At 45.6% G+C, this 19579-nt stretch overlaps 1 protein-coding gene across 1 annotated transcript in view; it reads left to right on the top strand.

Annotated features, from left to right (window-relative positions):
* Positions 1–19579, top strand: part of CDH13 (cadherin 13, H-cadherin (heart)) — a 1022437-nt gene that overhangs the window by 302523 nt on the left and 700335 nt on the right.

Here is a 19579-nt window from a genome sequence, read left to right as displayed (position 1 = left end):
AAGTTGTGCAAATTGGGTTACTTAAAGCAGTAGAAATTTGTTGTCTCACTGTTCTAAAGACTAGAGATTCAAAGTCTTGGTGCTTTTGCTTCATCCAGATCCCCGAGGGGAGGACCGTCCTTGCTTTCTTTAGGCTCTGGTGGCCCCAGGTCTTCCTTGGCTCGTAGTTGAATAGCTCCAGTCTCTGCCTCTGTCTTCACTGTGTGTCTGTGTCATCATGTGGTGTTTTCCTCTTCTTATAAGGACGTCAGTCAGATTGGATTAAGGCCCACCCGAGGGACCTTATTGTCACTTGATTACATTTCTGAAGATCCTCTTTCCAAATAAGGTCACATCTACAGGTACCAGGGGTTCTGGCTTCAACATGTCTTTTTGGAGCATACACTTCAACCCATGACAGGAAGTCTCCTGCCAGCTTACAACAGGGCTAATATCTCAATGAATGCATTTCTTTTATAATTGTCTTTCCTATGAAAAACAATTGATTTGCCCCTAAGTGTTTCTTTGTTTTCTGCCATTTGTGCTAGCAATAGTCAGAGAAATAAAGCTTTCTTTAAAGCACATTGTTTTTCTCATCAATCATGTGCCTGAGAAAGACTGTTCTGAAGTCATCTCCTCTTTGGTCTAAATGAATCTCCTTGCTCTCTGTGATAGAGTGTCTTCATCTTTTTTTTTTTTTTTTGTCTTTTGTCTTTTTGTCTTTTTGTTGTTGTTGTTGTTGCTATTTCTTGGGCCGCTCCCTCGGCATATGGAGGTTTCCAGGATAGGGGTTGAATCGGAGCTGTAGCCACCGGCCTATGCCAGAGGCACAGCAACGCAGGATCCGAGCCGCGTCTGCAACCTACACCACAGCTCACGGCAACGCCGGATCGTTAACCCACTGAGCAAGGCCAGGGACCGAACCCGCAACCTCATGGTTCCTAGTCGGATTCGTTAACCACTGCGCCACGACGGGAACTCCAGAGTGTCTTCATCTTAATTATGAGTTGCTTTGCTTTCCAAACTCAATTTTGCCTTCATTGTTTGGTAGGTGCCACACTCCTTAAACAATTGGATACTTTTAAAATCAGAATGAATCTTCACCATGGTTTACCTGGGGTATCAGTTAAGCTTCTCTTGGTAGCCGGTAACAGAAATCCACTTTCATGTGAGGCATATAAGGAAAATGAAGAAAGAAGAATATTGTTGGTGTATGCATTAGTTTGCCAGGGCTGCTGTCACAAAGTACCACAGCCAGGTGATATAAACAAGAGGTGTGTATTATCAAACAGTTCCGGAAACTAGAAGTCTAAGATCGCTGTGCAGATGGAGTTGGTTCCTTCTGAGAGCTATGAGGGAGATTCTGTTCCATTCCTGGCTTTAGCTTCTGGTGGTTGGATACCTTTAGCATTCCTCGGCCTGTAGCTGTATCACCCTGATCTCTGTCTTCCTCTTCACCTGGTGGTCTTCTGTCTGCATCTATGAAGACTCCAATTTTTCTATTTTATGACAACTCCATAAAAAAGAGGGGTCATTTTGGATTAGGGTCCATCCTAGTGACTTGATTTAATATGATTACTTCTATAAAGGCTTTGTCTCCAAATGAGTTCATATCCTAAGGTACTGAGGATTAGGCCCCCATTGTATTTTTGAGGGGACACAATTCAGCCTATAACAATGGGATGCAGCATGTGCATGTAAAAAAAGAGGGACTGTCTCATAAAGGGAAGGAGACAAAAATGTGTCTGGGTGCTAGAACTGTGAACCTTCTAGAACTCTCCCACTCACATGCGTCAGCTTGGATGCTACCCATTGCCAAGTTTCTATGCCCTGAACTTCAAATGCCTGAGGATAATTTAATTGGTTCAGTTTGGTTGAGGTACCTCTCTTTTGATCACCTTGGCCAGAAGGCGAGGGCATAGGACAGAGTAGCCATGTTTGGGGGTTATGTGTGTGTATGTATGTGTGCCCACGTGTGTGTAAGGGTCTGTCTCAAAGTGGGTGGAGTCATTGTGAGACTGTGGTAAGAGCGTCTCTCCTTGCTATACTCCCCCCATTAAGATGCTTTACAAGTATCTGTAGAAGAAAGGCTATCTATGCTCCCAAAAAAGGAATGGCTTTTGATTGATTTGACACATATTAATCCGCCTCCTACAATGTATCCTATCTTATTCTGGAGGTGTGGACATGAGCAGTGGGTGCTGACAATCAGCCATTTTCCTAAGGAAGACCAGTGGACAGGCCTTTACATCTTCTCCCAAACTCAGGACATAGCTCACCATGAAAGTGGTGGGTAGCCTGAGAAGCAGGACCACAAGTGACCACAGTCAGATGCTCAAACTAGAGCATGCACAAGCTCAGTCTATGGCAGTCTCATTGTGTCAAGATGCAGGGCACCATCTGTAGGGCTCTTGCATGCTTCGCTAGGTAGGTGCAGGCCTGGCTTGAGAGGAGGGAAGCCCAGACAGCTCCAGAGAGGAGATCCATTCATCACTGACCCATACTTTCTCTGGAGTCCATGACCGTCTCCTCAGTGGGGAGTTTGGTGACTATTCAAGGACACAAAGAACATAAATCCTCTTACTAGTAGAACTATCATATGCCCGTAGGGCCTGGGGGGCTCTGAATGTCTTCCTAAGTGCTCCATTTCCTTCCTGGGAGCCGCAGAGGTGCCACAAGAGATGAGGCCAATAAACCACTGCATCTGTTTGTTTGTCATTTTTCTTTAGTGCAAGTTTTACAAGACTCCCTCCCAACAGGGTCACAGCCTCAACACATGTCACTTTGCTGTATGCTTCAGTGAAACATTGTGTTGAGCTGGGGCTGAATTAAATGTACAATTACAGCATATTTTCATGAAAGGAGTTTTGACAATGATAAATGCATAGACATTTTTTCACACTCAGACAACCTGATTCCATGCTCATCAAGCTGCACAGGATTCTCTCTGAAGAATCTGTCTCTTGTAAACGGGATTCTGGATAGTGGCTGTGGATGTATGGGCCTGGGTTCAAATGCCACTTCTACCAATTTTGTACGATGTGAGCTCAGAAAACTTTCTTAATCCTGCTAGCCTACTTAGTTTTCTCATGTGTAAAACAATGATTTTAAATTACTTCCCTAATGGTACTGTTGTGTTAAATGAGACAACACTTGGAAAGTAATTAGCACCATCCCTGGCAAATAGCACGCTCTCAACGAGTGCTGGCTAGTGTTCATGCACGTAATTTGTCCTCTTCACTGCAGTGATGGCTCTAACATGAATTCAAATCCCAAGCATACGGGAAAAGGTGCTTTTTTGTTATTCACAAAGCAGGGAAGGAAAGGGGTTTTTCTACAGACCCTTGAACGCAATGACAGTGGCTAATGCCTATTAATTATTTATGATGTGCTAGACAGTGTGAATTGTTATGTGAATTGTACCACTTACTTATGTGAATTGTACCACTTACTTATCATGTAAACTCTATGAATTTGTGTTGTCTATGTATTAGAAATCCTGGTGGGCCAGACATAGCCCATCACCCCCTCCAGAAATGCCTGTCTGCCATTTTCTACCCTCCCTGTGCCACAAGAGATGGCCTGAATGGACCATATCACCTGACTCTCTTGCCCTCCAGTTTCTGATTAGGTTTTCTGGGTATATCAGTGAGGGTCCTGGCAGAGGACAGATGACACAATTAAACTAGTTCACTTGAAGAGAATGTAATAAAGTGACTATTGACAAAGACAGTGAACAACGTCCAGAGAAATTTCAAGGAACTGTTCAACTTCCTGGACGTAGAAATGGTGGGCACCATTACCACCACAGAGCTTCTAGGATAAAGGATGAGCGTGGTTACCGGAATTAGGCTCAGAGAGAGATGGGTGAAAAGGGCTGACTGTGACAAGACTGTGGTCCTCAAGCAAGGGATGCAGCCAGTCTTCACGACCTTCTGGAAGGAACCCTCCTCCTCCATCTCTGATCTCTTGCTGGTGCTCTTCATTTGCTGAACCCAGCTGGAAGCCTGAGGACAAGGCTTCAAGGTGATCTACTGAAGGACAGAGCAGGGTGGAGAAGGGAGAGAGAGTACAGAGGGCCAAGCGAGCGTACATAGCCCATCTGCCTAAGAACTCAAAAACAGTGTGTGGCGTTTCCTTTAAGCAATGGAAAATTATTCCTTTGCTCCACTGTTCTAAACTGCTCATATTCTCCTCCCTGTTTCTCTCTTCTATTATTTTTCCTTATAGGCTATGGTCGCTAAATATTATAGTGGAAAACTTGAAATGGCTTGGCATCTTAGAGTAATCCTGCCACTCTTAGATTTAAGGATATTTCATTGTGAAAAGGTCAAGCTAAAACAAAAATACATTACTAAAAATCCGTTTATCCTTTATTTTCTCATAATATAAGGAAAGGTTACTGCCAAATATAGCAATAAAGGTTTTATTACTGCAATTTTTATAACAAAAACAAGCACATCTCTTAATGAATTTTGGTTTATTAGATCAGCAATCGCCAACCTGGGGTTTCCGGGTCTTAGGAGACTGCGATGGTCTGCAAGCTATTTTAAATATTTCAGAAAATCTAATGATCATACTGTTATAAGTGATAAAGCTTCACAGATTAAAAAACATCACGGTTTTTTTGCTTTTACTGAAATGATATTAGCTCTCTGTAGTGACCCTAGTAATTTCATGCTGATCAGAAACTCTGACTGGCAGTTATATGTGTCTTTGATTAATAAACCATGGGAGAGCAAATGAATTATTACTTAATCTGTGCAGTTTGCTAGATAAAGTCTTTGAAAACCCAGAGTCAATTGGGGGGAAATAATTAATTGGATATTTGGTAGTGAAATAATAAGCACAATACTGACTTGCCATTCCTCATGTGTAGGGAGGCCAGAACAGGCTTCTAGATGGGCCAAAGTCTGGTGAAAAATTCAGGTCCATTATTCATTTTCGATAATAATGATAACAGTAGTGGTAATGATGATGATGGCCAACAGTTCTTAAGCGGCCACTCAAGGTGCTGAAATGCTCACTGTGAATATCTTATTTAATCTTCCCCACGGACCTAAAAAGAAGACATTCTAAGTATCTCTTGTCTTAAGTTGCGTTTCCTCAGAAGACAAGGATTTGAGTGCAGGGAGTTCATCTGAGAGGTGCTGCCAGGACGCACGGGTAGGGGATGAAGTAAGCTGAGAAGGGAGAGGAAGAAGTATATGATATGTTGACAGAGAGGTTGCTGCTGCGGGAAACAGGGGTTTGATCCTCCTCCCGGTCTGGGAAACAGGTGGAACACCACTGAGTTGCAGCACATGCTTGGCAAGGGAGATGGGGTATCGATCCCCCAGGTTCTGTTTGCAGTTGGTTGAAGGCTACTTCCAGGAGGCCTCTCAAGCACTTCTGGTGTGTCCTGCATTGAGGCCCATCATGTTCCTGTGGCCGGAGGAAGCCTTTCAGGTATAGAAACACAGAGCCTTGCAGAAAGAAATCTCTGGTGATGCGAGAGGATCAGAGCAGGTACCCACAGCATCTCCTGCGTCCTTGCAGACGAGGATGCCAAGACTTGATGAGTTGAAATAGCTTGTCCACAGTCACAGGGCACTTCATCAGAAAGTGTCCACTCAGGGTTTCTTGATGGCTTTAATCTGCTATTCAGCTGAACACAGCCTGCCTCACATCGTTTGGAAAAGGAAAAAAAAAATCTCCACCGTGCACTTGCACACGTAGACTTCCAAAATTTTTAAGACATCCAAGGAGGGTGTTGGCAGCGCATTACCAGAATTGACTTAAGTCGATCCTGGATTTCCATGCCTGCACTTCTTGTTTTTTATTTATAAATGATTAATATTCTAGCTTCATTATTATCTGTTTTGTTCATGATTATGGATTGTCTGGGTAATCCTACTGGGTGTAGTGATACATGTTTTCGTCAGGATTACTTTTGGCCTGCTGTTTCTAAATAGCTAGAATTTAAAGCGTATATGAGTGACGGCTCATTAAACACATTCACTTTTGTTTTATTTGGCACAGGCTATGAGTCAGGCACTGTGTTTGGAGCTAGAAATACAGTGGGGGACAAAAACAGATACAATTTGGTTACCGAAAAATAAACTTTGAGAGGAACTGTACCAGAAGAGGCACTGCTGAGTCCCTGTCGGGGTCCTCTTCATAGCGAGCAGATGCTGCACCCCTATAATTCACCCTGAATCTAAGGCCAGCTTTGCTCAAAAGTGGTGTATCGCCGGTGAATGCTGTTGTACAGCTAATTATAAGCCACACAAAGAAGAAATGAAAAAACCTCTTCCCCACAGGGGACTTGCAATTTAAGGAAAGAGAATGCCTTGCAAAGTGACTTCCACCTGGAACAATCAGAGTAAAGAAAATCCACTCATATCTATGAGGGCAGTGATGGTGGGGGTGGGTTCTGTCTTGCTCTCACAGTATTCGGAGTATCATTTAACTTGGAAGAAAAAAAGTTTGGTGGTTACGAGAATGTAAACTCAAGGTTCCACCTTAACAGTCTATGCCGTCACTGTCATTGTCATGAATTTATTATCAACTCTGCCTACTGGACACCACCTCTTGGATGCCCCACTGGTATGCTGTCCTCTAGAAGTACAAAATTAAACTCACAGTCTACCTACAGCTCCGCCGTCGACCCGGCCCCAAACCTCCTTTTCCTCCTGTGCATACTTCCTATTTCGGTGTATTAAGGGTGTCAGCCATCATGCTGCTGTGCAAACCACAGACCTGGGCGTGACTCTTGCTCCTCCCACTGGCTTCCTTCACCCAGTTAGCAGTCAGTCATGAAGTCTTATTTGGTCTCCCACGTCTCCCACACAGAGTTGTTTCTCTCCTTTCCTGTCTCTGTCCCATGTCAGTGACACCATCATCTCTTGCCTTCTAACTCCTCTCCCTAACTTTAGAGTCTACTACACAGTCTGCTCTGAAGAGCAGTCGCTGGGTCATCCTAGGGCTCGGAAGTATTATCTTACTTCCTGTAGAACTTCTCCGTGGTTCAAGTTTATGCTTTTTAACATGGGGGAGCACAGCTTTTGTGACCTAGCACATGATGACCCCTCCAGTTTTATTTTCACCCGCCCCCTTACCGGATGCTCGAAGCAGAGCAGAGCCAAACCCAACCTTTTACCATCCCTTAATGTGCTAGGTTTTTTTGCGTGGGAGCCTTTGCTTAGGCTGAACTTTCGAAAGTCAATTTGCAGTAGCATTTGGCTCCACAGAGTTCCATTCTCTCCTTGTATTAGTGATGATGTGGATTCAGATGTCATCACAAGGATCTCAAATAGTAGTGACCTCAGTAAGCTAGATGTGTATTTCTTTCTCCCATGATAAGCTGGATAAGCAGCCCTGGACAGATACGGCGGCTCCACTCTGTCACTTAGAGATCTGGGGAACACAGGGATGGAGAGAAGGGGCTCTTCTGAGAGATATGGCAAGGCTGAATCTTTCAGACCCAGCCTCTCTCATTTTCTGGCATCTGTGGAATGTTGCTTCTGTCCTCATGGTTCCAGCTGGCTCACTACCACCTCTTATCCAGGTTAGTGGGGAGCAGAGAGGAGGGACATCGTCCCTTAAAATACACACTTGAGAAGTTGTATCCACCACTTTTACTCATATCTCATTGGCTAGCACTTGGCCACACCATCATGTGTAGCTGCAAGGAAGATCAGGAAATAATAGTCTTTCTCTAGGGGACAAGTATTTTCTTTTTTTTTTTTTTTTTTTGTCTTTTTGTCTTTTTGCTATTTCTTGGGCCGCTCCCACGGCATATGGAGGTTCCCAGGCTAGGGGTCCAGTCGGAGCTGTAGCCACCGGCCTACACCAGAGCCACAGCAACGCGGGATCCGAGCTGCGTCTGCAACCTACACCACAGCTTATGGCCACGCCGGATCCTTAACCCACTGAGCAAGGCCAGGGATCAAACCCGCAACCTCATGGTTCCTAGTCAGGTTCATTAACCACTGCGCCATGACGGGAGCTCTGGGACAAGTATTTTCTGGTACATTCCTTTTATGTAAAACTAATCTGGAGAATAAGTAAATTCTCCTTTCAGTCATATGCAATCTTGGCAGAGTTCAGGGCACAGGTGTCAGACCCTTTTTCTCTAAATGAACGTATTTACACACCAGAGGTGTCAGGTATTGAAACTTCAAGATAGGTAAAGGAGCAGCCACACTTTACAAATGATAAAACCAAGCTCAAGGATGTTAAGTACTTGTTGAAGAACATATGCAACTTTTTCATGCCACCTGCTATCTTCTTAATCTGTATCCTGTGTTGAACAAACATACAGGGCAATATGTCATAGTGGTTAAGAACAGCACTTTGGGGCTTAGGAAGGTCTGGATGCATCACTTATTGATACAGTGACATTTATAGAGTCCCTTAACTTTCCTGAGCTTCACATCAGGATGTTAGGCACATCAAGTGGGATCATACATGGAATGTGCTAAGGAAAATGCCTAGCACACGATGAGCGCTTAATAAATGGTGGCTTGTATCAGTGACTGCAGTTAGTGTCTCTTAAACGTGTGTCGCTATTGTCATCAGTCGTTGCCACTGTTGGCCGTACAGCAGCCTGCACATGGATTCTCATAGCTTTGTGTGTGCCCGCTTCTTCATGAGGCAGACAGAGGAAACCCTGGAACAGAATCCCCTTCATGCTGTCCTTCATCCACTGGGCCCAAGGTGTCCGCATTTGGCTGAGAGAGGGCAAAAGTGAGTTGAGAGGCCACTGCCCTGTCCCACTCTCAGTAAATTCACAGATCAGCAATTAAGTGCTCGGACTCTGGAGGGAGACACGTCTGAGCAGGAATCCCAGTTCAGATGCTGTGTGGCCTTGGGAAAGGCACTCGACTTCCCTTAGCATCTTTCTCTGCTTCTAACAATGAGAATAATGTGAATATATACCTCATAACGATGGTGGGAGCAATCCCTGAGCTAATTCACACAAAAGTGCTCAAAATGGTATCTAGCACATTATCCATGCTCAATAAATGTGACTGGACTTCAATTTTCTCCTTTAAACATGGATTTCAGCAGAAGCACCAGGGATAGAATGGAGAGGATGCAGAAAAAAGAGACGTAGAAGGTAGAAATGAAAGATCTGGTGATGAGCCAGCGTCAGAGGAATGGCAGAGAGAGAGATCCACACGTGTCACAAGAAAATTGATTATTTGCTAGAATGGTTCACCAAGATGGGAGATACAGAGGAGGAGCAGGTATGAGAGGAAGACAAGAGCAACAGTAAACACTCTGGGTTTTAGATGGTGGAAGGGTTCATGCACGACAGTAGCAGGCATCGCACTGTTGGGACCCCAGCTGTGCAGAGAAGGCTAAGCCCAAGACACCCACTTAGGAGTCATTCAACTCAGAAGGCACCAGGCACCAGTCACAGGCTCCGTTGTCCTCTGGGACTAGCAGTGACCAGGTGAAGGGAAGGGGTGATAGTTAACTCAGGGCCAAGAAGGCAGGGCACGCCTGAGGGCCTTCAGATGCTTTTATCTGGGTGAATGAGCACATTTTAGGAGTACTCAGCCTGAGGGCTAAATGTGACTTTTCATCCAGGCAGATACCGAAGTGCTTGAAATGAATGAATTCTACCCCAGGAATTGCCTAGCGCGAAAAGGGAAGATTAAAGATCAAATTGAAATGTGCTTAGACTTCTATGGTGTCACTGAAATCTACATTGTACGGTGTTTTGGTGAGGAGCGAGGCTCTCCCAGCAGTGTTCCTGGTCTGACAGCTGCAACCAATACCTAACATTTCCCTTTCGGATATAAATAATTATCTTTCACAGCAATGACACATACAAAACAAGACCCCCCCACCCCCCTTATTTGGAAAGCCTCTACTTCAAAATTTGTGTTTTATCTTCCTACATCTTTCCTCCATTTCAAGCTCGTGTTTTGTTTTAAAAGACAGAAACAAGAAAGCCCTGGTGATGGCAATATAATTACAACAATATAATTTATTTCACTCAAATCTGAATGACATTTTTGGGGGGCTGGTGGATGGCTTGCCCCCTGCAGTAATTTCCTCTTGCTGCTGTAACAAAATATTTATAACCCAGATTTATTCTCTTATAGTTCTGGAAGTCGGAAGTCCAACATGGTCTCACTAGACTGAAATCAAGGTGTCTGCAGGGCTGCATTTCTTTCTGGAGGCTCTAGCAGAGGCTCTGTTTTCTTCCTTTTTTTTAGCTTCTAGAGACTCACAGCCTCTTTCTTCAGCTGACTAGCTTTCTTACAGTCACATCCTGGCTTTCTCTTACGCCTCCCTCACCCCTTCTAAGACCCTGTGATTACATGGGGCCCACCTGGGCAATCCCGGGCATTCTCCCTATTTTAAGGTCAGCTGATTGGGCATCTTCATTCCACCTGAAGAATCCCTTTGCTGTGCGTGTTGACACGTTCCTTCATGTGGTGAGTTGCCGTCCATAGTGCACGTGTGCTGTAGTTTAATGAAGGACGTCAGGGTTGTGTCCAGTTTATAGTTATTATGAATGGTTATTATGAACATTTTGTGTATTTTTTTGATGAATAGAGGTTTTCATTCTCTTAGATACCCAAAAGTGCATTAGCAGGGTCATGCAGTCATAGCATGTTTTGTTTATGAAAACAGCCAAACCATGTTTTAGAGGGGCTGTGCCTTTTTACCTTTTATGAAAGAATTTTGAGCAGTGCAGCGATGGGATCCTATGTATGATGTGGAACCATTACCTGGTGAGGCAGGCCTATGGGGAGGGCGAGCAAATGAGCCGCGGTCCAGGTGAGACCCGGGGCGTCTGCGCGAGGAACAGGTGGTGCGGAGCAATCAAATAAGAGGCCTGCCTGATGCCCATCGGCAGGCGCTGCCGAATCGCTCACGGAAGGTGCGGGAAGGAGGATTGGAAGAGGACCCCTACTGCTTGGTCTTAAGCAGGTTGGTGAACACTTTTCGTCCTTGTCTGGAGAATGGGAGAACTTGAGCAGAAGTGAACATGGGAGGAGGTGAGGGTCGTATTTATTTGGGCGTGCTTGTCCGACTTCTGAGTGAGAGCTGGTTGAGTAGGTGGTTAGAAATAGGAGCCTGGATCCTGGGAAAGGGTTGGGAGGCTGGAGCTACAGAAGAAAAGGGGAACAAGTCTCAGCACGCCCTGCCCAAAGCTCTGCGTAAGTGCAGGCGAGAAGCGTCCACGTGATCTGATCTCAAAGAAGAGTTTTTTTTTCATTTTCTGAGCTTCTCAAGGAAGGTAGACCCTTAGTTTCATTTTCTTTTTTGTCTTTTTGCCATTTCTTGGGCCGCTCCTGAGGCATATGGAGGTTCCCAGGCTAGGGGTCGAATCGGAGCCATAGCCGCCGGCCTACACCAGAGCCACAGCAAGGTGGGATCGAAGCTGCGTCTGCGACCTACACCTCAGCTCACAGCAATGCTGGATCGTTAACCCACTGAGCAAGGCCAGGGACCGAACCCGCAACCTCATGGTTCCTAGTCGGATTCGTTAACCACTGCCCCACGACGGGAACTCCCCTTAGTTTCATTTTCAATAGCAAGGTCAGTGACGATGAGAATGTGCAAATCGGAAAGAGTGATGGACACCAGTGTTCTCATTTTCGTTTATTTCTGATCTGTCCTAGGGAAATTCTGTACATAAGCACATCCTAGAGAAGGTTGTGTCTTTCATTTGTCTGTAGCAAGGTTGCAATGTGTTTTCTCTTTTTCAAATAACAATTGTTAATGCAAACAAGCCCATCGTGATTTGTAATTACAGGAGGAACACTGTACAAATCGTTTTTAATACAGGTGTTTCTGCTTTATGTTTTGACTCTGAGGGGTGACAAGGATAATACAATATACAGATAATCACTTTAGTGCTGGAGCACTGGATTCCTAGGTTCTGGGATTGCCTTGGCAATGACCTTGTGAGCTGCAGCTGGGAGGCCAGCATGGGCATTGTGCTTCTGTTGTGGGCATTTCCACTTCCCCACCAAACCGAGTTCACCTTCCACCTGCCCAAGTAGGAAGCTGATGCCCAGCGATGAGATGTAACTTCCCACAGCCAGTGTGAGGAGTGAGGGAACCGCCCAGCCAGGTCTCAGACCCAAGCCTGGGACCACGGCCACCATCTCTTTGCCCCATTCTTGCCTCCCAGTGATCCTTGGCAAACAAAGTCGTTAACCCACCACTCTGAGGACATGGAGCATAGAAAGCTGTGGTCTCTTTATTTCTGCAGGTTTCTTTCCATTGGCCACATCCTCTAGCTTTATAATATGTTACCTTCAGGCCCCAATGATAAGAGTGGAAATGAGCTCCCTGCCCTTCAGCAAACTATGACGGAGTCCCTGTCTACCTCAGCGGTCCAGTTGTTTGTCCATGAGAATTGCGTAAAAAAATCTGCTGGTACCTGACCCTCATCCTGGACCAACTAAATCAGAACCCCTGGACCCACCCCCTTCTAGGGCCTAAGTTTGTGGTGCAGTAATGACAAGTGTATCCCTGTCACACCCCAGGAACCCGTGGACGTCAGCCTATTTGGAAAGTGTCTTTGCAGATAGGATTATGCGAAGGCCCTTGAGATGATCCTGCATTGTCCATGTGGACCCTAAACATAACTAAAAGTGTCCGTTCAAGAAACAGAAAGGAAAATAGACACAGGGAGGATGTGATGTGACCAGGCGGGTAGAGGCGGGAGGGCTACCGCCACTAACCATGGACCACCAGGAGCTGGAAGGCAGGAAGGCGCCTCCACCAGAGCCTTGCCTTGGTTATGGACTCCTGGCCTCCAGAACTGTGAGAGAATAGATTTCTGCTGCGTTTTGTCACACAGTTTGTGGTAAGTTGTTACAGCAGCAATAGTATTTGAACATGGAGGCCTGTGTTACTTGGCAAACACAGAGGGAGTTGGCAGAAATGTGATACATGAAGAGGGGTGGGACCCATGAAATTTTTGAGAGAGAAGAGTAAGAGTGGAGACCTCAAAGACTTAGAATTAGAAGCTGCTCAGGTAAAACTCAACATCGGGCCAGTGTCACGACGCAGTGAAGACCAAGTGACACTTCCAGGAATTCGCCTTCTGTGTGCACTTCTTTTCTGAAAATGCGTTGTTTTACTAAAGTGTTTTATAAGAAGCTCAAGATGCTGTATGTATAATAGCACTGAGCTTGGTTTCCTGTGAAACATAAACACACTTAACCTTTTAAAGAATTTATTTACTAATGGTCAGTAATGGCCTGGGATCCAGGACCAGTATCTTTAACCAGTCAGATCAGGGAAGTAAAATAAAAGCTAGGTAATAATTCGGGGAAAGCTCGAACTTATTTTTCAGCTAAGATATAAAACTGTCTTGATCTCTGGCCCTGTAGGACAACATAGACAACAAGGCAGCTATGTTAAAGAAATAAATGGAAGAAAATACAAAATTGGCAAAAGAAAAAAGAAGGAAGGAAGCGAGTTAGCTTCAGGTGAAGTGTAACAACCTCTCAACATTCCAAGTATTAGCTTAAGTCTCAGCACCTCTGGGAAGCTGCCTTTGGGTCCAGCCAAACACCTGACCCTCTGGTCACATGGGCCTGTTAGACTGACTCGCCATCTGAGAGCTCCCTTGGGGTTGCATGGTTTCTTGTCTCTCTCCCTGTCGGACTGGTGAGCACTGTCCTGCTTTCACATTGTATCCCAGAGCCCAGCGCTGGGCCCAACAAGCCTTTCAGAATCAATCAGTGTGACTTCCGCTGTGGTCATTAGGTCACCAGCTTAACGCAAGTGAGTCTCATATTCATTTAATGATGGGAAGAGTCTTCCAGGTTCTCTCAGCTGTCCCCTCCCTCCCTCCCACCCCATAGCAGCCAGCCTGGGGCTTACAAATGCCCCTCTGGACCTGTCAGTCCAAACTTCCACCCCGACCCCTTGTGCTTAAAGTAGTTCCACTGCTCCACTTTGCCCCTAAGATCCAGTCCCTACCAGGGCCTCCCTCCCTCCCTGAGAACCTCAGTATTGAGCTGCCCATGTTACGCTCCCCCCCTTCCCCTCTGCGGGGGACCTCTGTCTCCACCTCCCCACAGCGCCTGCCCCTTCTGTGCTTTCAGCCCTTTACAGTCCTGGGAACACGCCTCTCACCACACATTAGGTGTCTGTCTTCTTCTGTGTCCCTAATTAAAGCTGTAATGATATAATAAATTCCGGGACAGTTGATGTACACTGGAATGTAAGCTCCCTGGGGACCGAGCTTAACACTGATTGGCATTTGCCACACCGTCCTGGACACCTAGAACCATCTCTGGGTCATGGTAAGGTCTGGAAAGCGAGCTGAATGCTCTGTACTAAGGAGAAACACCTGCAGGACCCACTGCCCATGCAGGCGGGGAGCACAGGATGGCAGCCTTTGCCTGCCTCGCTTAGGAAGCCTTTGCCATCCTGCGCCTACAGGAGTGATGGCGAGCCCACAGGAAGGCCACGTGGAGGAACAGAGACACCCTGCTTGTTCTCGCAGTTGAACACGGCAGAGTGACAGCCTTTGTGGGTGTCCCACTCTCCCCTGTTCCCACAGGGAACAACCAGCGCCCGCTGGAGCGGCGGGCTTTTGAGGCCTCCCGAGTCACTTTGTGTGCACAGTGCTCTCTGCCTCTCAGTTTGTACAATGTAATCCTCAAACGCTGGAAAGGAAACACATGCCAGAGAGAAAAAGGAATGGAGACGGCTGAGATCTAATAACCATAGTGGGCCTGCTCTGTACTTAAAAAACAATCTGGATAGTAGCACACCGGGAAGAAGGAGGCATGGACTAATGTAATTTTCTTCAAGTCCCCTCTTAAGGATTTTATTCTGTAATACAGCTAAGTTTATGAAATGACTTTATCTTGAAAGATCCCAAAGGGCTTACTAAGCTGAAAAAATAGCAAGTATACGGCAATCTCAAAACACCACCCGTGTACTATTGTGATAAGAATGGGAGGGCTCTGTGACAGCAGGTAGCTGTCCTAAAAAGCAGATAGTGGCTTATCCCATTAAACCTTAAGGGAAAGTAAAGAGAGAGGGAGAGAAGATAATGGCCCATGTAGCTGAGAGTCACATGGGTTTTCTGGATGAATAGGGTGGTAGATTTTTTTTTTCCATTCTGCCTGTGAATTTGAGTGAGTGACTTCTGTCAGCATCCCTCTGCCTGTTTGGTGTGGGAGGAGGATATCCACTCACGGCACCTCCTTACAAAGAGAGAAAACATACGCAATGCTTCCAGGTATTAATGGAGGTCGGGGCAGCCATCGTACTTTAAAAGTTCCGCATTTAAAGAAGTAAACGTAACAACCTACGGGTTACCCAATAGTTACATTTACCCAATAGTTACAGTATCATTTCCCTCCCAACACTTAGCTCATTCATTCCTGCCAAGTAGCTCCTGCACTAAATTTTTCTTTGCACTGTCCTATTTTAGATATGATGGTGCCCACTTTCAGTACATTAAAGGAGAGGGTTTGTGGGGTGTGGGGGGTGGTAGGGGAGTTGGCAAGGACAGTTCTTCTTAATCATCTTCTCAGAATATCACCTTGCTAAGAGCTAGGAAAGGAAAATGGAACCAGCAAGTGATATAACCTCATTTATACTGTGTGTTGGCAGAGAACCAACGCTGACAATTCAAAGCGAGTAAGCTGTAACTTCTTTCTCTTGAAAACTGTTAGAACTGACCCACCTCTAACCCAGAGCAAGACTTCCTTCCACCTTCTCTGCAGTTTGTCCCAGCCTACTTCTATACCCAGCCAAACCAGCCCTTTTGTTTTCACTCTTCTCCTTCTTCCTGCCCCACTTTCTCTCTCCAAGTTGGAGAAGCTGGGTTAGCAACATGTTCTCAGCTGGAGGAGAATGAGAGCTACATTGGAAAAGATACAGGTGTTAAACTTTTAGGTTGACTGTGTTATTATTATTCACTTTGCTGTGGGGTAGCATTTTTAAAGAGAAAGTTGGCACCTATAGCATGGTACCCTAATGGAGCTAAGTGCATAGGTAAAGCCTGAAATTTACAGGACACATAAAAGCCCTGATAACCAATCAGGCAACAAGTCGACAGAGCATCTTGGCCACCCCACCAGGCCCCCTGTGAGTCAGGCTCCGGAGCTGTCCAGCACTATGTAAACTGCTTTCCACAGGCCTGCATCATCCTTTCAGCAACCTGAGAAGTAGATACTAGTCTTTCTGTTTGATTCATGAAAAAAATTGTTTTTTGGTTTTTTTTTTCCCTCTCCATTTTTGGCTGCCTCGAGATGCATGGAGTTTCCAGGCCAGGGGTCAAATCCTGCCACAGTCTGAACCTAAGCCGCAGCTGCAGTAATGCTGGATCTTTAACCCACTGTGCCGGGCAGGGGATAGAACCTGCCTCCCAGTACTCCCAAGACCCTGTTGATGATTTTGTGCCACAGTGAGAACTCCGAAAAAACTGAAGCTTAGACAGTTCAAATAACTTGCTCACGGTCCCACAGTTAATGACCATGAACGCAGATATTCAAATCTGGATTGATTTGACTCTGGAGACTATGTTTTGGAAGTCTGTTTTCCAAAACATGCAGTTTTATTTTTAACTTTTTCTGAGATGAATTCAGATCAATAGGTAAGCTGCAAAAAGAATATGGATAGTCCCATTATACCTTTCATCCAGAATTCCCAAATGTTAAAATTTTATCACATGTAGTTAACTTTTCCTTGACCCCCTTCCCAGCCATTTGAGACCAAACTGCAGACCTGAGGCACTTTTGCCTCTAGTCTGCAGGGCGGTATTTACTAAAAACGAAGACATTTTTTATTTTTTATTTTTGTCTGTTATAGAACCATGGAATAGTTACCAAATCAGGAAATTAACGCTTTGGAAAGAATATTATCTCACTAAAAATCGGATTCACGTTTTGCCAGTAACGGTTCTAGTGCTCTTTATAGCACAGGGGAAAAATACTCTGAGCCAGGATCCAGTTTAGGATCTTACCCTGTATTTAGACCTCATCTCTTTAGCCTCCTTTTACCTGTAAAACCTCAACAGCCTTGTTCTGTCTTTCGTGACCTTGACACATTTTAAACTTGTAGGCCACTTCTTTGCAGACTATCCCACAACTTGGGTTTGTGTGGTGTTGGCTATGCTGAGACGCAGGTTATGCCTTTATGGCAAGACGACCACACATGCACCGCAGAATCCTAGTACCTCAAATTAGGAAGCACTTAGCACCTACTTGTGTCATTACTGTGACCTTAACTTCGATCTCTTCATTAGGGTGGTACCTGCCTAGTTTCTCCTTTATAAAACTTAATGTTTTTTCCCTTTTACTTAATCTTGCAAGGGGATAGTCCTAGTCTCAGAAATAGGTTGTTTCTTTCTGTACTTACTTCCCTTAGTATTAGCCTTCACAGTGGTGATCATTGACCAAAATTGTTCTTAAGGTCATGGTTCCCAGTGCTGACTTTCTAATTACATGCTTCCTTCTGCGTTTATTAGTCGGCATTCTATGGTAAGAAAGAGTTTTCCCTTCTTCCCCATTTGTTAGCTTATTTTCATTTTTAGAAGTTGTGTCAGTGCAGGCTTATGGATTCTTCTTCTTCTTTTTTGTCTTTTTAGGGCCACACTGGCAGCATATGGAGGTTCCCAGGCTCCTGGGCCGATGCCAGAGCCACAGCAACGTCAGATCTGAGCCATGTCTGTGGCCTATACCACAGCTCACAACAACTCTGGATCCTTAACCCACTGAGCAAGGCCAGGGCTCGAACCTGCAACCTCATGGTTCCTATTTGGCTTCGTTTCCACTGCGTCAGGACAGGAACGCCTGGATTCTTATTTTATTCTCTGGAGTGATAATCTGTTACCATCATCCTTTCTTCTTAGCTCCAATTGTCTACAGTTTGGCCAGTGGGAGATCAAATACACAGTGTTTATACCTAGGGATCCCAGCACTTCAACTGTGACTGCTTTGCTTAAAATCTGCCACCTTCTGCTTTCCTCTCTTGGATCCTTTAGAGAATTAGTTACTTTCTGTGAAGTTCTCAGACCCAGTGATCCACTTACTCTCTGTTCTTGCTAATTCTTGAAATAAATTGGTTTGAAAAGCTGGCGGTAGAGGTGAAAGGAGTTAAGTGGCAGTTCTCCCAGGAGGCCCTGCTCATGGCCCTGCCAGCTGCTTGGAGGCACAAAGGAAGTAAACTGCCATCTTTCCTGGACCCTTTTTGCTTTCTCCTTTTTCTGGCCTTTTGAGCACTATCCGCCCTTTGCCCAGATTAACTCTAACTCCCTGTATTCACCCAGAAGTGGACTCGAACTTCAAGACCCATCTTTTCCACTGTGAAGCTGTCTCTACTCCCTAGGCACAGCTAATTATTCTCTGCTTGGAAGCTCGATAAACCTTTGGTATAGCCTTTTATTACAGAATCAGTCATGTGGCCTTGTAGTTATTTATTTTTCCATTTTGTTCCCCTCAATAGGCTGTAAGTTACTCACCTATCTGTGTTAAGCAATAGTAAACATTTTTAATGCTTTACTGTGCATTAGAATCTACTTGGAGTTCCTTTAAACCAGAGGTAAGCAAAGTGTTTTTGGCCAAGGGCGAGGTGGGCGTTGCAGGTGACAGAATTTCTCTTACAGAGAAACTCTGCCCCTGTGTGGAGAAAGCCCCTACCATACAGTGTGACTATGCTGCAAGAAAACTTTATTTGCATGTAAAGGAATTGGGTTGGATTTTGCCGTAGGGTCATAGTTTGTGGGGTCTTGGTACAGATCCCGAATCTTCACTAGCTAATGCCTGCATGTCCTTAAGGACCCAAACCTTACCTGTTTGGGGGGAGAGAGGAGCTCCCTGATCTGTGTGATAGATTAAGTTCCAGTGCTGTATTTTCCATAACTCCTCCATTCATTCTCTTTCCCAGCACTCTTCACTGTTGACTGTAAATATTTTTGTGTCTGTCGTTGACACGTTAGTGAAATTTTCACAAGGGCAGGTCACACACTTGGTATGCCCAGGTCTACCACAGGGTTCACTCAGCTCATGGCGTTCTGGGAGCCTGGAATGTGTGCGTGAGTGACTCTGGGCTGTCACTTAGTGAGGCTGCACAGTCTGCCCCGGACATTGTGGGCGCCTCCCCCACATCCTTGCTTCTTATCACTGCAGGGCTCCAGGCCTCACTGACTTGCTGGGAAGCAAACAGCCTTGGAGCAGCCCTCCCCCAGCGACCAGGCAGCAAGTATATAAACACCCCGGCTTCCTCAGCCCTCAGTCGAGCACGCTCAGGCTTCCCGAATTCCCTAGCAAGACCCGACCCTTGTTTCCCACCCCAACAGCTGATGTGTAACAAACCTTCTGTGGTTATACTGCCTACCTTACCTCATTACCTAACCCCACGCAGGTGCTCCTTCCCTCCCAAAGAAATTACCTGCACTCATTTCATGGTCAGCTTCTGGAGGAGACCCACGTGATCTTTACAACAGCCTGTGGCATGTGCGCCATCCCCTGTACTTGAAAAATTAGCATAGCACAGGTCTAAAGGCCTTCACTGCACGCACGGAAGAGTGAGAACCTTAGTGCCAGCCCCCACCTCCAGATCCTGGACATGGTCCGTTGACCTCATTATTCCCAACAGGTATCCGACCATC

This window comes from Sus scrofa, chromosome 6 (genome assembly GCF_000003025.6).
Source record: "Sus scrofa isolate TJ Tabasco breed Duroc chromosome 6, Sscrofa11.1, whole genome shotgun sequence".
NCBI classification, from domain to species: Eukaryota; Metazoa; Chordata; class Mammalia; order Artiodactyla; family Suidae; genus Sus; species Sus scrofa.
The sequence above is the reverse complement of the archived record's forward strand: the minus strand, read 5'-3'. Positions and strand labels throughout refer to the sequence as shown.